Source organism: Neofelis nebulosa, chromosome X (assembly GCF_028018385.1).
Source record: "Neofelis nebulosa isolate mNeoNeb1 chromosome X, mNeoNeb1.pri, whole genome shotgun sequence".
NCBI lineage: Eukaryota > Metazoa > Chordata > Mammalia > Carnivora > Felidae > Neofelis > Neofelis nebulosa.
In genome coordinates, this window is record NC_080800.1 from 14899939 (window position 1) to 14917766 (window position 17828).

A 17828-nucleotide genomic window follows, 5' to 3' on the forward strand; every position below is an offset into this window, starting at 1 on the left:
CACATTTAAAAAATTTTTTTTTAATGTTTATTTTATTTTTGAGACAGAGAGATAGAGCATGAGTGGGGGAGGGGCAGAGAGAGAGACACACAGAAACTGAAGCAGGCTCCAGGCTCTGAGCTGTCAGCACAGAGCCCGATGTGGGGCTCGAACTCTTAAGGCTCAAACTCGTCAACTGCGAGAGAATGACCTGAGCCGAAGTGAGACGCTTAACCAACTGAGCCACCTAGGCGCCCCTCCCCTCACTCACATTTCTAAAGTGACCCATCACCTTTATCACATCTTACCAAAGCATCCAACCTAATTTTCACAGCAACTGCAACTTTCTTTTAATTGGTTTATATACTAGTTAGTTGAAAACCATGCAATGGCTATTAGAAGAGGAGTTGATGTCGTTTTGGGGAAGAAATGCAACTGACTTTTGAATGCTAAGCATGCAGCAGCTCCATTTCAGGGAGAAGTGTGAAGTTGAACTAAACAGTTATCTATTAGCCAAAAACATTGGTGCAGTTGGCATTAGCCAGTCTGTTTCACAGAAGTAATGGGGAGTTGGTAACTGTTAGGTCTGTTAAGAGAAATGCTGGAGGCCAATATGGCTTGAGTGCAGCGGTGCAAATGGGCTTTTGTAATACATTTATACTTTTCAGAAAGTCCATTTTCCATGAATAACACATTTTTAAAAACAATGTAACAAAGATAACTGAATTATTTAGAGTGCCTGGAGAAAATAACTCTGTACAAATAAGATTGCCCTGAAACCTTTTCCCCAAATAGAGTTTTCCTTTTCTCCTGGACATAGTTTCTACCTCTTCTGGGCATGTAAAACACCTTGCATATACCTTTTTTACATTTCTCACATATAGTTAATTCACCTCTTTGCCTCTTCCACAGGCTCTTCCTTTGAGGAACTTTTGTATACCATGTCTGATCCATAGTTGGTGCCCAACAAATTGGAGAAGTTCTGGCCATTTAAACAGATGGTACAACCCAATCTTGCTGGGAGATACCGTTTTCATTGATGTGCTATAAGAAAATAAGCCATTAGTATCTATAAATTTAGTTCAGAAAATATTTTAGTATAATTATACTCAACTGAGTATGTTATATTCCATACGTGCAATGTACCGTACTATGTCTACAAAGGCACTGAGTTTAATAATACATGGTTCTTGGGGCGCCTCGGTGGCTCAGTCAGTTAAGTGTCCAACTTTGGCTCAGGTCATGATCTGATGCTTGTGAGTTTGAGCCCCGTGTCGGGCTCTGTACTGAAGGCTTAGAGCCTGGAGCCTGCTTCACATTCTGTCTCCCTCTCTCTCTGCTTCTCCCCTGCTTGTGATCTGTCTCTGTTTCTCAAAAATAAATAAACATTAAAAAAATTAAAATAATACTGGTTCTTGTCTGTGGACATGTGTTTTAGTAGTACCGTGGGACTATATGGAGAGGAAAGAGTAATTAGAGGCTGGAGGAATTTGTGCAGTGTTTAAGGTAGATAGTACCTGAATTGGGCTGTGAATGCTAACACCAGTTAGAGCTTTTAAGCACAAATTTATTGCTTTATGGCATTTGGATGGTAGTCTGGATGTCCTTAAAACTCTTCTTGCTTTTTTTCTGTCACACGCTCCCAGTCTTCCTCCTCCTGTTTCTAGCCTTCTTCCCCTGCAGTATCTTTGCTTTATTTAACATTCTGCCTTTGGCCACTTTCCTCTTTCTGCCCTTGGTGTAGTGCTTTATTGTTTTAACCCTAACCCTGAACTTCTGGAAATATGCTTTTCTCTCTTCTGCACATTCACACCACTTCATCATTGTTCCTCTTATAGCATTTCTCCTCTCTCTCTCTCTCTGTCTCTCTTTCTCTCTTTCTCTCTGCACTATAGTTATATATGTACATACCCTCTACTGGACTGTAACTTCTGTGAGCAAGTTGCATCTTTGTAGTTCTAAAAGTATCTAGTATATAGTTTTTTAAGTAGTAGGTACCACATTATCTTTTAAATTTAGCTTCTTTCCCCAAACTCAGCACCTCTTTCAGACATTCTTTTTTCTGTTCATGGTCCTAGAGTTCTGCTTTAATTCCACATTCTGGTCAGGAAGTTCTGCTGCTTCTGTCTTCAAAATGTTATTTGTAGCCACACCATTCCTATCACTTTCATCAATGCATGCCAGTCAAAAAAAAAAAAAAAACAAAACCCAAATACAGAGTGCATGTTATATCTGTATAGGTGCTAGAAATACAAGTATTACAGATTAGTCCTTGCTGTAAGAATACCAGCGGGAAAGAGAGAGTTCATCTGGCACTTTTTGAGACCGTGTTTATCGAACACTTCTTTGTGCTGGGTGCTGTTGTAGCATGAATGTATTATGGAGTCCTTTTCCACAGGCTGCTCAACTCCAGGGGGAAGAGGCCTAGAAAACAACAGCTCCTGGATATCCTCTGTTCTAATGTGCATTTTCCTCCCAGGCTTTAGCATTTCTGAAATCCAGATGAGTCTTAAGCCAGGCATGTATGGTTTAATATAGTTTTTTATTCTCCTTTCAAGAGCTTTTAAATTGATGGTGTTTACGACTAGTAGAACCTTATAGTTGAGGAACTGTACTGTATATCAATGGTAAGTAGTATGATAGAAGTATGTGTGGAATTGTACTGTCAAATATGGTAGCTTATAGCCACATGTGGGTACTTAAATTTAAACTGTAATTAGACATTAAATTGATTAAATTTAAGGTTAATTAAATAAAATGAAGATTTGGTTCTTCAGTCGCACTAGCCACAATTCCAGTACCCAATTGTTTGATTAGTGGGTCCTGTATTGGACAGTGTAGGTATAGAATATCTCCACCATTGCAGAATGTTTATGATTATAACTGTGGAGTGTGGTTCCACAGTTACACCTGGGGAGTTGTGGAGTTGGAGAAGCTTTAGGCATTTACTTGCTGGCATTGCTCTCATATGTATTTCTTCTTTCAAGGATGTCAGGGAACTTGTCTTTTCTTTGTTTTCTTCTGTGTTTCTTTGGTTTTACCTCAGGGCATAGGATAGTAAGTAGTAGGTACCCAGAAAAAAACTGGAGTTGTTTAACTGGAGTTGAAGAGTTTGGATAAAAGGGGAAAGCCTCTGCATTTTCCCCTACAGGAGGTAGCTTCGTTGGTTTTATTCAGTGTATCCTGGTGTCCTTTTTTAAAGAGGGATTTTGTTTTAAAGCAGAGTACTTATTTTCATTCCTCTCCACTTTATTGAGATATAATTGACAAATAAAATTGTATATAATGAAAGTGTGCCATGTGATGATATATGTATGCATTGTGACGTGATGACCCCAGTCAAGTTAATTACCACATTCGTCACTTCGCAGTTCCTTGGTTTGTTTGTTTTTTGTTTTGGTGAGCATGCTTAAGATCTCTCTCAGCAAATTTCAGGTATACGATATAGTATTATTAACCAAAGTAACCATGCTGTACACTGGACCTTCAGAACTTATTTATCTTATAACTGAAAGTTTGTACGCTTGGGCCAACATGTTTCCATTTCCCTACCCCCTGGCAATCACTGTTCTTCTCTGTTTCTACAAACTTAACTTTTTTTTTTTTTTTTTTTTAAAGATTCCACGTATAAGTGATACCATACGGTATTGTCTTTCTCCGGCTTATTTCACTTAGTATTATGCCCACTACGTTCATCCAGATTGTTGCAAACTGCAGAATTTCCTCCTGCCCCCTCCCCTCTCTTTTATTTATTTCCTAAAAAGTTTCTTAATGTTTATTTATTTTTGAAAGAGCACAAGCGGGGGAGGGGTGGAGAGCAAGGGAGACATAGAATCCAAAGCAGACTCCAGGCAGCCTGATGTGGGGCTTGAACCCACCAAGCACGAGATCATGACCTGAGTAGTTGGACACTTCAGTCTGACTAAGCCACCCAGGTGCCCCTTCCCCCTCTTTTAAATAGCTGAATACTACTCCACTGTATATACACACCATTAAAGAAAAAAAATTATTCTTTAAAAAAAATTTTTTTTAATGTTATTTATTTTTGACAGAGAGACAGAGCATGAGCGGGGGAGGGGCAGAGAGAGAGGGAGACACAGAATCCGAAGCAGGCTCCAGGCTCCAAGCTGTCAGCACAGAGCCCGACGTGGGGCTTGAACTCATACCGCGAGATCATGACCTGAGCCGAAGTCAGACGCTCAACCGACTGAGCCACCCAAGCGCCCCCCGTCCCCCCAAAAAAATTATTCTTGAGAGAGAGTGAGCGTGTGAGCAGGGGAGGGGCAGAGAGAGAGGAAAAGAGAGAATCCCAAGCAGGCTCTGCACTGTCAGCGTGGAGCCTAATGTGAGGCTCCAACTCATGAACCGTACCACATTTTCTTTATCCATTCATCCACTGATAGATGTTTAGGTTGTTTCCATATCTTGGCTATTTAAGCAATGCTACAGTGAACATGGGAATGTAGATATCTCTTCAAGGTACTAATTTTGCTTCCTTTGGATATACACCCAGAAGTGAGATTACTGGATTGTATAGTAGTTCTATTTTTAATTTTTTTTTTGAGGATTTGGAGGATTTTTTTTTTGATGTTTATTTATTTTTGAGGAGAGGGAGGAACAGAGAAAGAGGGAGACAGAGGATCCAAAGCAGGCTCTGTGCTGACAGTAGACAGCCTGATGTGGGGTTCCAACTCATGCACTGTGAGATGATGACCTGAGTTTAAGCCAGACGCTTAACCTACTGAGCCACTCAGGTGCCCCAGGATTTGGAGGATTTTTAAAAGAAATTTCATCATATTGAAATTATTATCTTACCACTTAGCAAGTGGGTTTCAGCAGGTGACCCATTCTGTTAGAAGGCTATGGTTTGATGGGATGCACTCCAGTGAAAATTTTCAGGTTTCTAATTTTGGTATTTGCAGTACTACATGTCATTTCTCAGGGAAGATATAATTGGACATGATAGATAGAAACATTTCTGTGAACCGTTCACTCCCATGGATTTCTCAGTGAGAGTGGTTTTGCAATGATTGCAGCAAAAGTTTCCTGAATCTTTTTTTTCCATTTTATGGAAAACTCAATTTTATGGTAAAACACAATTTATCCGTTCTCTTGTTAATGGATATTTAGGTGGTTTCTTGGTTTTGGCTAATGCAAATAAACTATTATGTACGTCTTTTTGTGGGCAGATGCTTTCATTTCTCTTGGGTACACACCTAGGAGGAAAATTGCCAAGCCATAGCATACGTACATAATACCAAACAACTTTCTAAAGTAGCTATACCAGTTTATGTTTCTTTCTTTTTGATACCACACAAAAGATTAAAGTTTGTCATCTAGGTATATTTACTGTCTAAGTGTTCTATTTCCCCCAAGCCTGTGTGAGTTAAGTCATTAATCACTACATGTCATGAACCCTTGGGGTCATTTCCAAATAAATCTGAAAATAATACAGATCTTTCATATCGTTCAGATGGCCCTAAAAGAGTACAAAAACTAAGCATTCTGTCTTCCTTTGCTAACAATCTTGATTGACTTTTAAGACACATAGTTCTTTGAAGAAACTGGTTCTTGCCTTTGTAAATTGTTTTGAGTGCTGTTTCCCTGTTGCTATATGCTGTGGGAACTAGTGTACTTTGCATGGCATCGATATGACTAGCTACTGTTTGAGGGCCTACAGTGTGAAGTTTGTAGTTGAATAAGGAACAAGATCCTTTTGAAATGCTCTTAGTTCAATTCAGAAAGTTTCAAACTGAGTTCTTGATACTTGCAAGGTTCTGTCCTAGGCATCTCCATGTCTAAGGAAAGACCCATAAGGATGAGTCTCTAAACCTCACAATCCTAGTCTAATGGATATAGGAGACACACATATTGATACAAGACCAAATATATTGTCACTAGAGTTATAAATAAAGTACTGTGGGACCTCCATATCACAGCATATCACTTCTTAGCTTGGGTTGCAGAGAGAGGAAGGCACCATGTTTGGCTTTGTTTGGGGGGTGCGGTGTTGGTGTATGAGGTCAATCTTTGAAAGGATTTCAGTTGCGGTGGTTTGCTTGCCAGGGGAAGGGAATTGCTTGATGGAGTCATGGAGCAGGAGAGTTTACAGTTCTTCTTTGACTTACAATGGAGTAAAAACCTATTGTTTTTTATTTTATTTTGTTTTATTAAAAATTTTTTTTAAAGACTATTAATTTTGAGAGAGAGAGACAGTGTGAGCAGGGGAGCTGCAGAGAGAGAGGGAGAGAGAATCCTAAGTAGGCTCTGCACTGCTAGCACAGAACCCGATGCGAGGCTCGAACCCACGAACTGTGAGATCATGACCTGAGACAAAACCACCTGAGCCACCCAGCCCCCCCCCAATAAACCCATTGTAAGTTGAAAATATTTTAAGTAGGAAATGTATTTAATACCAAACCTACACCGAACATCATAGCTTAACTAGCCTACCTTAAATGTGCTCAAAACACTTATATTAGCCTACAGTTGGGTAAAGTCATCGAACACAAAACCTATTTTATAATAAAGTGTTGAATATCTCATTAATACTGTACTGCAAATGGAAAACAGAATGGTTGTATCGGTTTGTGGACCCTTGTGATCACATGGCTGATTAGGAGCTGTGGCTTGCTGTAGCTGCCTAGTATTATGAGAGTATCATACCACATATTGCTAGCCCAGGAAAAGATCAAAATTCAAAGTACACTTTTTACTGAATTTGGATTGCTTTTGTAAAGTTGAAAAATCATAAGTTGAATTGTTGTCAGTTGGGGGCCATCTATAATTTATACCAAGTGGTTCTTGGAGTGTGATTCCTAAACTGACAGCATTAGCATCACATTCAGGCTTACTGAACTAGAAACTCTGGGAGTTGATCCTAGAAATGTGGGTTTTAACAAACTGTCCAGGTGATTGTGATGTACTAAAATCTGCGAACCACTGGTCTACCCTTGATTGGTCAGAGAATAGTCAGTTGCCTTTTGGTTGGAGAGTAAGGTTTAAGAAAGGTAGTAGATGAGAATAAGAAGGCTGGATTGTAGCAGGGACCTTGAAGACTAGAGTGTGAGTATGCAGGGGCTGGGGAATCGTTTTAGTTAAGGGACATCCTGGGAGCTTACTTTAGGGAGAGTAGGCTGGCAGACTTTTATTTATTTGTTTACTTTTTAAAAATATTTATTTATTTTTGAGACAGAGAAAGAGCATGAGCAGGGGAGGAGCAGAGATAGAGGGAGCCACAGAATTTGAAGCAGACTCCAGGCTCTGAGCTCTCAGCACACAGCCTGATGCGGGGCTTGAACTCACGAACCGTGAGATCATGACCTGAGCCAAAGTCAGATGCTTAACCAACTGAGCCACCCAGGCGCCCCTGTTTGTTTATTTTCTTTTCATGACAACTGTTATTTGATTTTTATTATCTTTTTTTGAGTATAGTTGACACACAATGTTACATTAGTATGTGTACAATTTAGTGATTTGACAAGTTTATACATTATGCTATATTCACAAGTTTAGCTATCATCTGTCCTGTTGTGTTGCTATTACAATATCATTGACTGTGTTTCTTATGTTGTGTCTTTTATTCTTGTGACTTATTTATTCCATAACTGGAAAGCTTGTTATCTCCCTCTCTCCTTTCCCCATTTTGCTCAAGCCCTCTCCACCCCCTTCTGGCAACCATCAGTTTGTTTTCTGCAATGATAGGTCTGATTCTTCTTTTTTTTTTAGCCTCATTTATGAGTGTTCATAATGGTATTTATCTTTCTTCAGTCGGAATCATTTCACTTAGTGTAATACCCTCTAGGTCCATCTGTGTTGTCTCAAATGGCATGATATCACCATTTTTTTTGGTGGCTGTGTAATATTCTAGTGTGTGTGTGTGTGTGTGTGTACACAACATTTTCCTTATCCATTTACTTATTGATGGACATGTAGGTTGCTTCCATATTTTGCCTATTGTGCATAATGCTGCAATAAACGTAGTGGTGCATATCTTTTTGAATTGTTTTAATTTTCTTTGGGTAAATACCCAGTAGTAAAATTCTTGGATCATATGGTATTTCTATTTTTAATTTTTTGAGCAACCTCCATATTTTCCACAGTGGCTGCACCAATTTGCATTCCCACCAACAGTGTACAAGGGTTCCTTTTTCTCTACATCTTTTCTAATACTTGTTTTTTTTTCTCATTTTGATTTTAGCCATTCTAACTAGTGTCAGGTGATATCTCATTGTGGTTTTGATTTGCATTTCCCTGATTAGTAATGTTGAGCATCTGTAAGCTGACACACTTTTATAGGGTGAATTAAAACTAAAAGATATTGGAGGGGCGTTTGGGTGGCTCAGTTGGTTAAGTGTGTGACTCTTGATTGCAGCTCAGTTCATGATCTCAGTTTTGTTAGTTCAAGCCCCACGATGGGCTCTGCACTGGTGGTGTGGAGCCTGCGTGGGATTCTCTTACTCCCTCTCTCTCTCTGCCCCTTCCCTGCCTGCCCTCTTTGTCTCGCTCACAATAAATAAACTTAAAAAAAAAAAAAGATACTGGAAGCTGTGAGGTAAATTAAAGGGAGGAGTCATCTTGGGAATTGAAAGGAGACTGCTGCTGAGGAGTGATATGGCTGGGCCTTTATAGCCAGCTGGGTAAGTGTCCAGACAGAGGCAATGGTCTGAGAAGAAGCTGAGGCATTGAACCTGGTGCTAGGTGAGAGCATAGTGGTGCCTCCTAACGTAGTGCAGGCAGAAGGTGGAGATGCCACGTGGTACAGGAAGTAGGGTATGGAGGAAGGTCATTTTTTCTAAAAATGGATAGCTTCTTCTCTTGATTGATACAGACCCATCACAAGAAATTTAGGCACTCTAGGGAAGGTGAAGAAGAAAGCAAAATCCCCCCAAATGCCACATTAGAAGCAGTACATTTTTCTGTTTAAATATTTGAGTATCGATTTAAATTTAGTTTTGTATACATGGAATTATACAGTTTTGAAAACAATTCCTTAGGCAAGTTAAATTGATCTTGAACACCTGCCAATGTTTCACATATGAAAGATTATATACAGGTTAATGTATGTTTAGAAATTGATGGATTTTGTATATTGGAAACCATGTTTATAGGAGCAGCTAGTTGGTAAAGATGGCAATTTCATTTCACATGGTCATAAAAACATCTTCTCCATATCAGGTGTTACAGAGGAAATCTATGGTGAAACAGTATGAGATGTTCTGTTTGCCAACATTAGTCTTGGAAGAAGAACCCCAACTATATTGAAGATGAAACATTATGGCACTTATTAGAATAACAAAGTTATTCTGGTGTCTTAGAAGAATCAATTAGTATTGGGCATAACATGGTCTCATACATAGGAACTCAATACCAAGTTACACAATTTTCCTTTTTTTTTTTCATTATTACTATTTTTAAATAGTAAAGCACTTCTATTTGTTGTTGTTGTTGTTTTGTTTTGAGAGAAAGAGGGCGCAAGTGAGTGAGGGACAGAGAGAGAATCCCATAAGGGTCAGAAAGAGAGAGAAGCCGGGCTCCTGAAGCAGGGCTTGTGTTTTACCCAAAGTGGGGCTCATGGTTTTACCCAAAGTGGGGCTCATGGTTTACCTGAGGTGTGGCTTGAGCTCACCCGAAGTGGGATTCGAACTCACAAACCATGAGATCATGACCTGAGCCGAAGTCAGATGCTAAACCGACTGAGCCACTCAGGTGCCCCCAAAATTCTCCTCTTAAATAGGCAGCTAAATACCAGTGAATTTCCTAAGCAACAAGTGAAGTTGTGGAATACAGTTTGCTCATTTGTTTTTGTGAAAAAATTTTTTTTCATTCACAGAATATACCATGTTCTATACCATGATTATTTAAGATATTATAGCTCTTCTTCTATATCAGTAAATATAGTTATATAATTTTATTTTTTAAATTTTTTTTTAACGTTTATTTATTTTTGAGACAGAGAGAGACAGAGCATGAACGGGGGAGGGTCAGAGAGAGAGGGAGACTCAGAATCTGAAACAGGTTCAAGGCTCTGAGCGGTCAGCACAGAGCCCAATGCGGGGCTCGAACTCACAGACCGCAAGATCATGACCTGAGCCGAAGTCGGATGCTTAACCGACTAAGCCACCCAGGCGCCCCAATAGTTATATAATTTTAAAACTTTTTAAAAAGTTTTGTTTTGAGATAGCATGAGTGGGGGAGGGGTGGAGAGAGAGAGAGAGAGAGAGAGAATGAGAGAATGAATCCTAAGCAGGCTCAGCCGTCAGTGTGGAGCTCTGATGTGGGGCTCAAACCCGCAAATGTTAGGTCATGACCTGAGCTGAAACCAAGAGTCGACACTTAATTGACTGAGCCACCTAGGCGCCCCTAGTTAAATAATTTTAATAGTGGCATGATTCTGTGTATTCTGTGACATCGTTTACTTTATCAATCCTACATTGACAACATTGGGTTTTTTTTTATTGTTGATTATTGTGAACAGCACTGCTGTAGTATACAACTAGTATACAACCTTTGTAGTATCCATTTTTGCCCATTTGATATTCTACTTAGCATAAATCTCTAGTAGTAGATGGGTTTTTAAATCCAGTGGTACTCATAAATTTAAAATATTGATACTTATTGCCAGATTACCCTCCAGAAACCTTTATATTCCTACCTGCAATGAATGAATTCACCTATTCCCATACCTGTGAAAGAACATGAGATGTTTGTTAGTTACTGTAATCATTACCAGCATATTAGGTTAAAAATGATTTCACTGTGTCTCTTTTTTTATTTAATTGGTTACTAGTGAGAGTGAACGGCTTTTCATAGATTTATTAGGTATTTATATTTGTTTTGTTAAAGGCCTGTTTATATCTGTCTTTTTGTAAGAAAATTTGTAAGACTCTAAACACAATTCTGGGGTCATTCCAACTTCAGATCATCAACAAGGATTCTTTACCACATTCCAGTGTGTGTGTGTGTGTGTGTGTGTGTGTGTGTGTGTGTGTGTGTGTACTGTGTATTTCCAACACTACCAAGCAGTTGTCCAGACACCACCTGGGTGTTCTAGAATTCAACTCCATTCTGACACTATCTACCTGGAGATACCATTAGATTCCATAGAGTAAGGGCTCAGTCCTACAACATTACTGCCGTGTGCCCCACCATAATCCCCTTCTGAGGACAATCCAAGTCCAGGTATGGTCACTTGGGCTTCTGACTGACTGGCTGTTGATTGGAAGTTACAATCTTTGTCTCATTTTTTTTTTTTTTATTTTGTAAATCAGGAGGTATACATACTCACCCTTTGACTTTTTAAACTATTTTGTAGTGAAGCGTGATAAACAGTTAACGAGGTATATGAGACATCAGTGAACACCACAGTGTATTTTTCACAAAGCCAACACTTCTGTAACTTGATCCAGGTGAAGACCTAAACCTTGTAAATCTCTAAAAGTTAGTGGTATATCAAGGGCTGGGAGTGATGGATATGGTCTGCTCCAGGTTCAGACAATAATTGAGTGCATTTTCTATAGAGAATTTAAAAACAATACAATTTATTGACTAAAAGTTGGTCTGTTTTTTATCATTATCATGTGTTGACCATTTTAAATTTCTTTAAAAAAATTGTTCGTTGAAAAAAAAAAAAAAATTAAAAAAAAAAAAAAAAAAAAAGGGGGCGCCTGGGTGGCGCAGTCGGTTAAGCGTCCGACTTCAGCCAGGTCACGATCTCGCGGTCCGTGGGTTCGAGCCCCGCGTCAGGCTCTGGGCTGATGGCTCAGAGCCTGGAGCCTGTTTCTGATTCTGTGTCTCCCTCTCTCTCTGCCCCTCCCCCGTTCATGCTATGTCTCTCTCTGTCCCAAAAATAAATAAAAAACGTTGAAAAAAAAAATTTAAATAAAAAAATTGTTTTTAAATGTTTATTTTTGAGAGAGAGAGAGCGAGCGAGCCTGAGCAGCAGGGGAGGGGCAGAGAGAGAGGGAGACACAGAGAAGCAGGCTTTAGAATCTGAAGCTATCAGCACAGAGCCCAACGCAGGCCTTGAACTCATAAACCATGAGATCATGACCTGAGGTGAAGTCGGCGCCCCCTGTTGACCATTTAAAAAAACTGTATAATAATATCTGCTTTGCTTTGTGGCTTACCTTGCCATTCTTTTTTTGGTGAACAGAAGTTATTAATTTTAATACAGTCCAGTTTATCTGTGCTGTCCTTTATGGTTGGTGCTTGTATGTACAGAGAAATATTAGTCTACATTATCTTTTAGGAGCTTTATGTTTTTACTTTTCGATTCAGATCTAGAACATACCTGAAATTAATGTTTATGTATGTTATGAGGTAGAGGTTAAGTTTGATTTTGTTTTCCTTATGCATATCCAAATGATTTAGCACCATTTATTGGCAAAGATTGAACTTTACTCTCTGGTCTGTGATGCCAACTTTGTTGTACAACAAGCATCCATTCATTCCATATATAATTTATTTCTGTGCTTTCTGTTCTTTCCTTTCATCCATTTGCCTAATATAGTGTCTTAATGACTGTGCTTTATATTTATAATAAGTCCTGATACCTGAAGAGAAAGTCTTTGTGTTCTTGTTCAAGAGTGTCTTGTTTTCCTTGGCTGCTTGCATTTCTAAATACATTTTTGAATAAGCCTGCAAATTTCCATTAAAAAACTTGATCAGGGGCGCCTGGGTGGCTCAGTCGGTTGAGCGTCCGACTTCAGCTCGGGTTATGGTCTCACGGTATGAGTTCAAGCCCCGCATCAGGGTCTGTGCTGACAGCTCGGAGCCTGGAGCCTGCTTCGGATTCTGTGTCTCCCTCTCTCTCTGCCCCTCCCTGGCTCATGCTCTGTCTCTCTCCTTCTCAAAAATGAATAAATGTTAAAAAAAAACAAAACAAAACAAAAAAAAAAAACTTGTTCAGATTGAGGTTGTATTGGGTCTCTAGATCAATTTGGATAGAATTGACATCTTTAAGTATGGTAAGTCTCAAGAACGTGGAATATCCCTTTACTTATTAGGTTTCCTTTAATTTTGTAATATACTGTTTTCTATAGCTTTCTGTGTAAAGGTTTTCCACTTTTCTTTTTGTTTACTTCTAGAAATTTGATATGTATATATATATATATTTTTTAATTTTTTTTAATGTTTATTTATTTTTGACAGAGACAGAGCATGAGTGGGAGAGGGGCAGAGAGAGAGGGAGACACAGAATCCAAAGCAGGCTCCAGGCTCTGAGCTATCAACACAGAGCCTGACACGGGGCTCGATTTCACGAACCCCGAGATCATGACCTGAGCCGAAGTCAGATGCTTAACTGACTGAGCCACCCAGGCGCCCCCGATATATATATTTTTAAGTTTATTTAAACAATGTCTACACCCCGTGTGGGGCTCGAACTCACGGCCCTGAGATCACGAGCCACATGCTCTACCGACTGAGCCAGCCAGGAACCCAGAAATTTGGTATTTTTTGATGGTATTGTAAATGGTATTAAAAATTCATTTTCTAACTTTATTGCTGGTATATATAAATAAATTGATTTTTGAATATTAACTTTTATATCCCTCAGCTTTGATACTCATTTTTTTCTCATAGTTTATTTGTAGATTATTTTGGATTTTCTATATGTGTAGTCTGTGATTAGTGATAGTTTTTTCCCTTCATTCTCATTTTTTCACCCAGCTTTCTGTTTGTAGTGGAACGGTTTGCCTGAATTATACAGTCAGCATTATTGGAAGCAAAAATTCTTCCTAAATGAAAAATTAAAACTATTTCCCATTCTCATGACTGGATTATCTTTGAATTTAAACCCAAAAGTCATGAGGCCCAGTGAAAGGTAATAGTATCTTTTGAGACATCATAAATGTTCCTAAGGCCTGTATAAACAAATTTTATGAAATCTTTAAATGTTTAGAATTTAATTGTGATGTTGGTAACTCTTGATGTATCCCAAGGACTTGTGTATATATGAAAGCTTATGAGTAATTTAAAGAATTCCTCGAAGTAGTAGAGTCACAGGGTACTTCTGATGTACTAATTTTTCTTAAGCATCATCTTAGAAGTCGTGTACCAGAAATAGCCCAGGGAGTTCTCCACTTCTGCAGAGGGCATTGGCTTGCTCAGGTAGTGCTGTGTGGTGCCAACAGAGATAACTGTGGGAAGAACTCTTGAAACTGTGTGGGGAGAGAAGTGGCATATGGGGGTCAGTGTGGGGAAGTGTCACATAGTGTTTCATAGAGGAAAATTCCAAGTTAACTACTTGGTGGACTGATTGCAACTGAGGTATCAGAGTTTTGTTGTAGTTTGTGCTCTGGCACTGTTACACATGCTTGTGTGAGCTGCGGGATTCTGTGGGCTTCCATCATCAAGGGAGTCAACAGATGTTGATCAAGCTTGGGAAAGTGATTACCACTTCAGTCAACTTTTGCAGGGACATCTCCATGGGGGAGTCTGTGTCATCCTGGTTCTGGATTATTAACAGTAACATAATGGAGCTGTAGGGATGGACCAGCAAAAAAGGCACTTATAATGAACAAGGGTTCTATTGATTGTTTTGTCAGTCATGGGAGTGGACAAACAGAGGCTGAAACTGTAATTAGCATTGTGGAATGAACCTGCCCCCCCCTCCCCATTTCTTCTGCAGTGCTTTTACACATTACACATGGTAGGTATTCAATTAATGTCATATGTGTGTGGACTGTCATTAAGACACTAGAAAACTTTTTGAGGCTTGTAAGTTAGGACTCCAAATGTGCTCATTAAAAAAAATTAGTATCTTTAATCAATTTAGCAGGGTAAATAATTTCACTATTCCTCTAGATTAAAAATTTTTAAAGATCAAGTATAGAGGAGAATCTTATTCTAATTTTGGAGCATGCTATATTTAAATCCAGTTTGCAATTTTCCAGTTTGAAAAAATTTATAGCTGTAATTATAAACAGCAAATGGATAGGGTGTGAGACTGGTTTAAGTTAAAAACAAAAATTGTGACCTTAAGTTAATTAATTCAGAATATCCTCTATTCATTTCAAAATGTACTGGCACTGTAAAATTTAATATAGTATATGTTTCAGGATTCTTTAGGAAGCCACATAGAGTCAAATGCTACTTAGTATTGTTTTTCCCAGTGGTGGTTTACTGAGTCATTTTGTTAGTTGTATGTGCCTTTCTTGAGTTGGAAATTTAGCAGGGGCTTAAATCCTTTCCAGCCAAAATATAAACCATATACTATTTTGTGGGTAAGGATTCAATAGTGAGACTTTGGTAAGTACAAGTGCTGGCTTTTATAATTATATGTGTTTTTATAGAATAACACTATCTTATAGTTTGTTTCTCAGAGTTTTTCTAGATGGAATAATTAAAAAAATTTTTTTTTTCAACGTTTTTTATTTATTTTTGGGACAGAGAGAGACAGAGCATGAACGGGAGAGGGGCAGAGAGAGAGGGAGACACAGAATCGGAAACAGGCTCCAGGCTCCGAGCCATCAGCCCAGAGCCTGACGCGGGGCTCGAACTCACAGACCGCGAGATCGTGACCTGGCTGAAGTCGGACGCTTAACCGACTGCGCCACCCAGGCGCCCCATCTAGATGGAATAATTTTAAACACGCTTTGGAATCTTCCCTTCAAATAAATTATGAAGCAAAGCCTTTTGTAAAATAAGGGTTCTTTTATTAGCATGAATATCTCCTAATCTTTCCCCCTGTACATATTCTAGCTACATATAGGACTGGGTTTTCATATATACAGTTGACCCTTGAACAACATGAGAGTTTGGGACACCAATCCCCTCAGAGTAAAAAATCCTCTTAATAACTTGTAACTCCCTCAAAACTTCACTACTAGGGCACCTGGGTGGCTCAGTCGGTTAAGTATCCGACTTCGGCCCAGGTCATGATCTCGTAGTTCATGAGTTCAAGCCCCATGATGGGTTCTGTGCTGACAGCTCAGAGCCTGGGGCCTGCTTCGGATTCTGTGTCTCCCTCTCTCTCTGCCCCTCCCTTGCTCGCACTCTATCTTCCCCTCCCCTCAAAAAATATGAACATTAAAAAATTAAAACTTCACTAACAGCCCTACTGTTGGCAGGAAGCCTGACAACATAAAGTCAGTTAACACATATTTTGTATATGTATTATACTGTATTCTTAAAGTAGAAAAAAGAAAATGTTAGGAAAATCGTAAGAGGAAATACCCTCATAGTACTGTACTGTATTTATTAATACTGCAAATTTACATGATCTGTTTACAGGATGAGTCATCTGTGTCAGTACTTATATTAATATTATCTTATACGAGACAAAACAGATGTACAGTATTGGAGACATGGTTACATTTTTTAAAAAACCACTTACCTGTGTTGATAGGCTAATGGGCAGTTTCTCCAATTATGAGAGGGGGAGAGGCAATGCTGTACAGTAATGTACTTTTTTGAAAGCACAGTTATAAACTGGTAAGAAAACTAACAGATTATTAATTTTATATTAAACATCACTCAGGGCACCTTGGTGGCTCAGTCAGTTAAGCATCAGACTCTTGATTTATGCTGGCTCAGTTTATGATCTCGTAGTTTGTGAGACTGAGCCCCGTGTCAGGCTCCATGCTGTCAGCTTGGGATTCTTTCCCTCTCTCTATCCCCCTCCCCTGCTCTCTCTTCCTTTCTCTCTCAAAATAAATAAACTAAAAAAAAAAAAAAAAAAACCCACATCACTCACCTTGTGTCTTGCACAAGTCTCGCACATATGTTCTACTTAGGCAATGATGATGACACAAAACATCTCCTACAGTTCCTGACATACGGTTGTTAGATTTTCCTGTGAAGACAGACACACACACACACACACACACACACACACACACACAATAGAGAAGTTTATTAACTGTATGGCATGGTGATTATTTATTATTCATTAAGTCGAAGTGAATTATCATAAAGGTCTTCATCGTTATGGTCTTCCTGTTGAGGAGGATGAAGAGGAGCAGGAAGAGGAGTGTTGGTCTTGCTGTCTCAGGGGTGGCAGTGGCGGAAGAGGTGGAGGAGATGGAAGGAGAGGCAGCCACACTCTGTGTTTAACTTTATGGAGATATATCATAATTTGGTGACTTTGTTGCATTTTCACTTTCCTAAAAACGTTTCCATATGGTACCAATCCTTCATCTACTGTTCGATTTAGTTTTAGTGCCCATATCATAGGAAGGTCTGTGATGTAAATCAAAAGCAGACTCGAATAATCAGAACCCTTCTGCCAGATTGTCTAATGTCAATTTGTTCTCTGGTACTGCTTCTTTTATATCTTCCTCATCATCTGGCATTGGTTCAGACAACTTGTCTCCATTAAGTTGTCTTCTGTTAATTCCCCTGATGTGGTGTTTATCAGATCTTGAATTTCCCCAAGATCTGTATCTTGAAACTCTTTGCCCCTCACCACCCCCCACCTGTTTTTGGCCATTTTCATGGCTTCCTTGATTGGCCCTGTCATAAAGCCTGTGTGGAGTCATGTACAACATCTCAACAGTTTTCTCTGGCAGGAATTTTTTTTTTTTTTTTTTAGGCTTGATGCTTTCCATGGCTCTTTCTATAATGGTGGCATCTTCAGTAGGGTAATCCTTCTAGACTTTCACGATGTAATGTCTATCAGGGCTTGCCCCCATACTGTTGACAATTTTTTCGGTATAATACTGTGTGTAACGAACCTTGAAAATCCTTATGACCCTCTGATCTAGAGGCTGAAATATAGATGTATTTGGGAGCAACTAGACTACTTCAGTGCCTTTGATGTTGAACTCGTGTTGTTTTGGGTAGCACATTGTGCAGTGTCAGAAGAACTTTAAAAGGCAAGGTGGTCCCTTACCGGCAAGGTACTT

General features: G+C 39.1%; 1 protein-coding gene across 5 annotated transcripts in view; it reads left to right on the forward strand.

The window, feature by feature from the left end:
• The window catches only part of CDKL5 (cyclin dependent kinase like 5), a 193940-nt gene that overhangs the window by 21178 nt on the left and 154934 nt on the right, over nucleotides 1–17828 (forward strand). The window contains exon 1 of one of the 5 annotated variants that reach the window (XM_058714270.1): nucleotides 11059–11160. The exons of the other annotated variants lie outside the window; for them this stretch is intronic. The gene's annotated coding sequence lies outside the window, so the exon portion shown is untranslated. Of the gene's footprint in view, nucleotides 1–11058; nucleotides 11161–17828 lie in introns of those variants that run through there. 5 annotated transcript variants of the gene reach the window in all.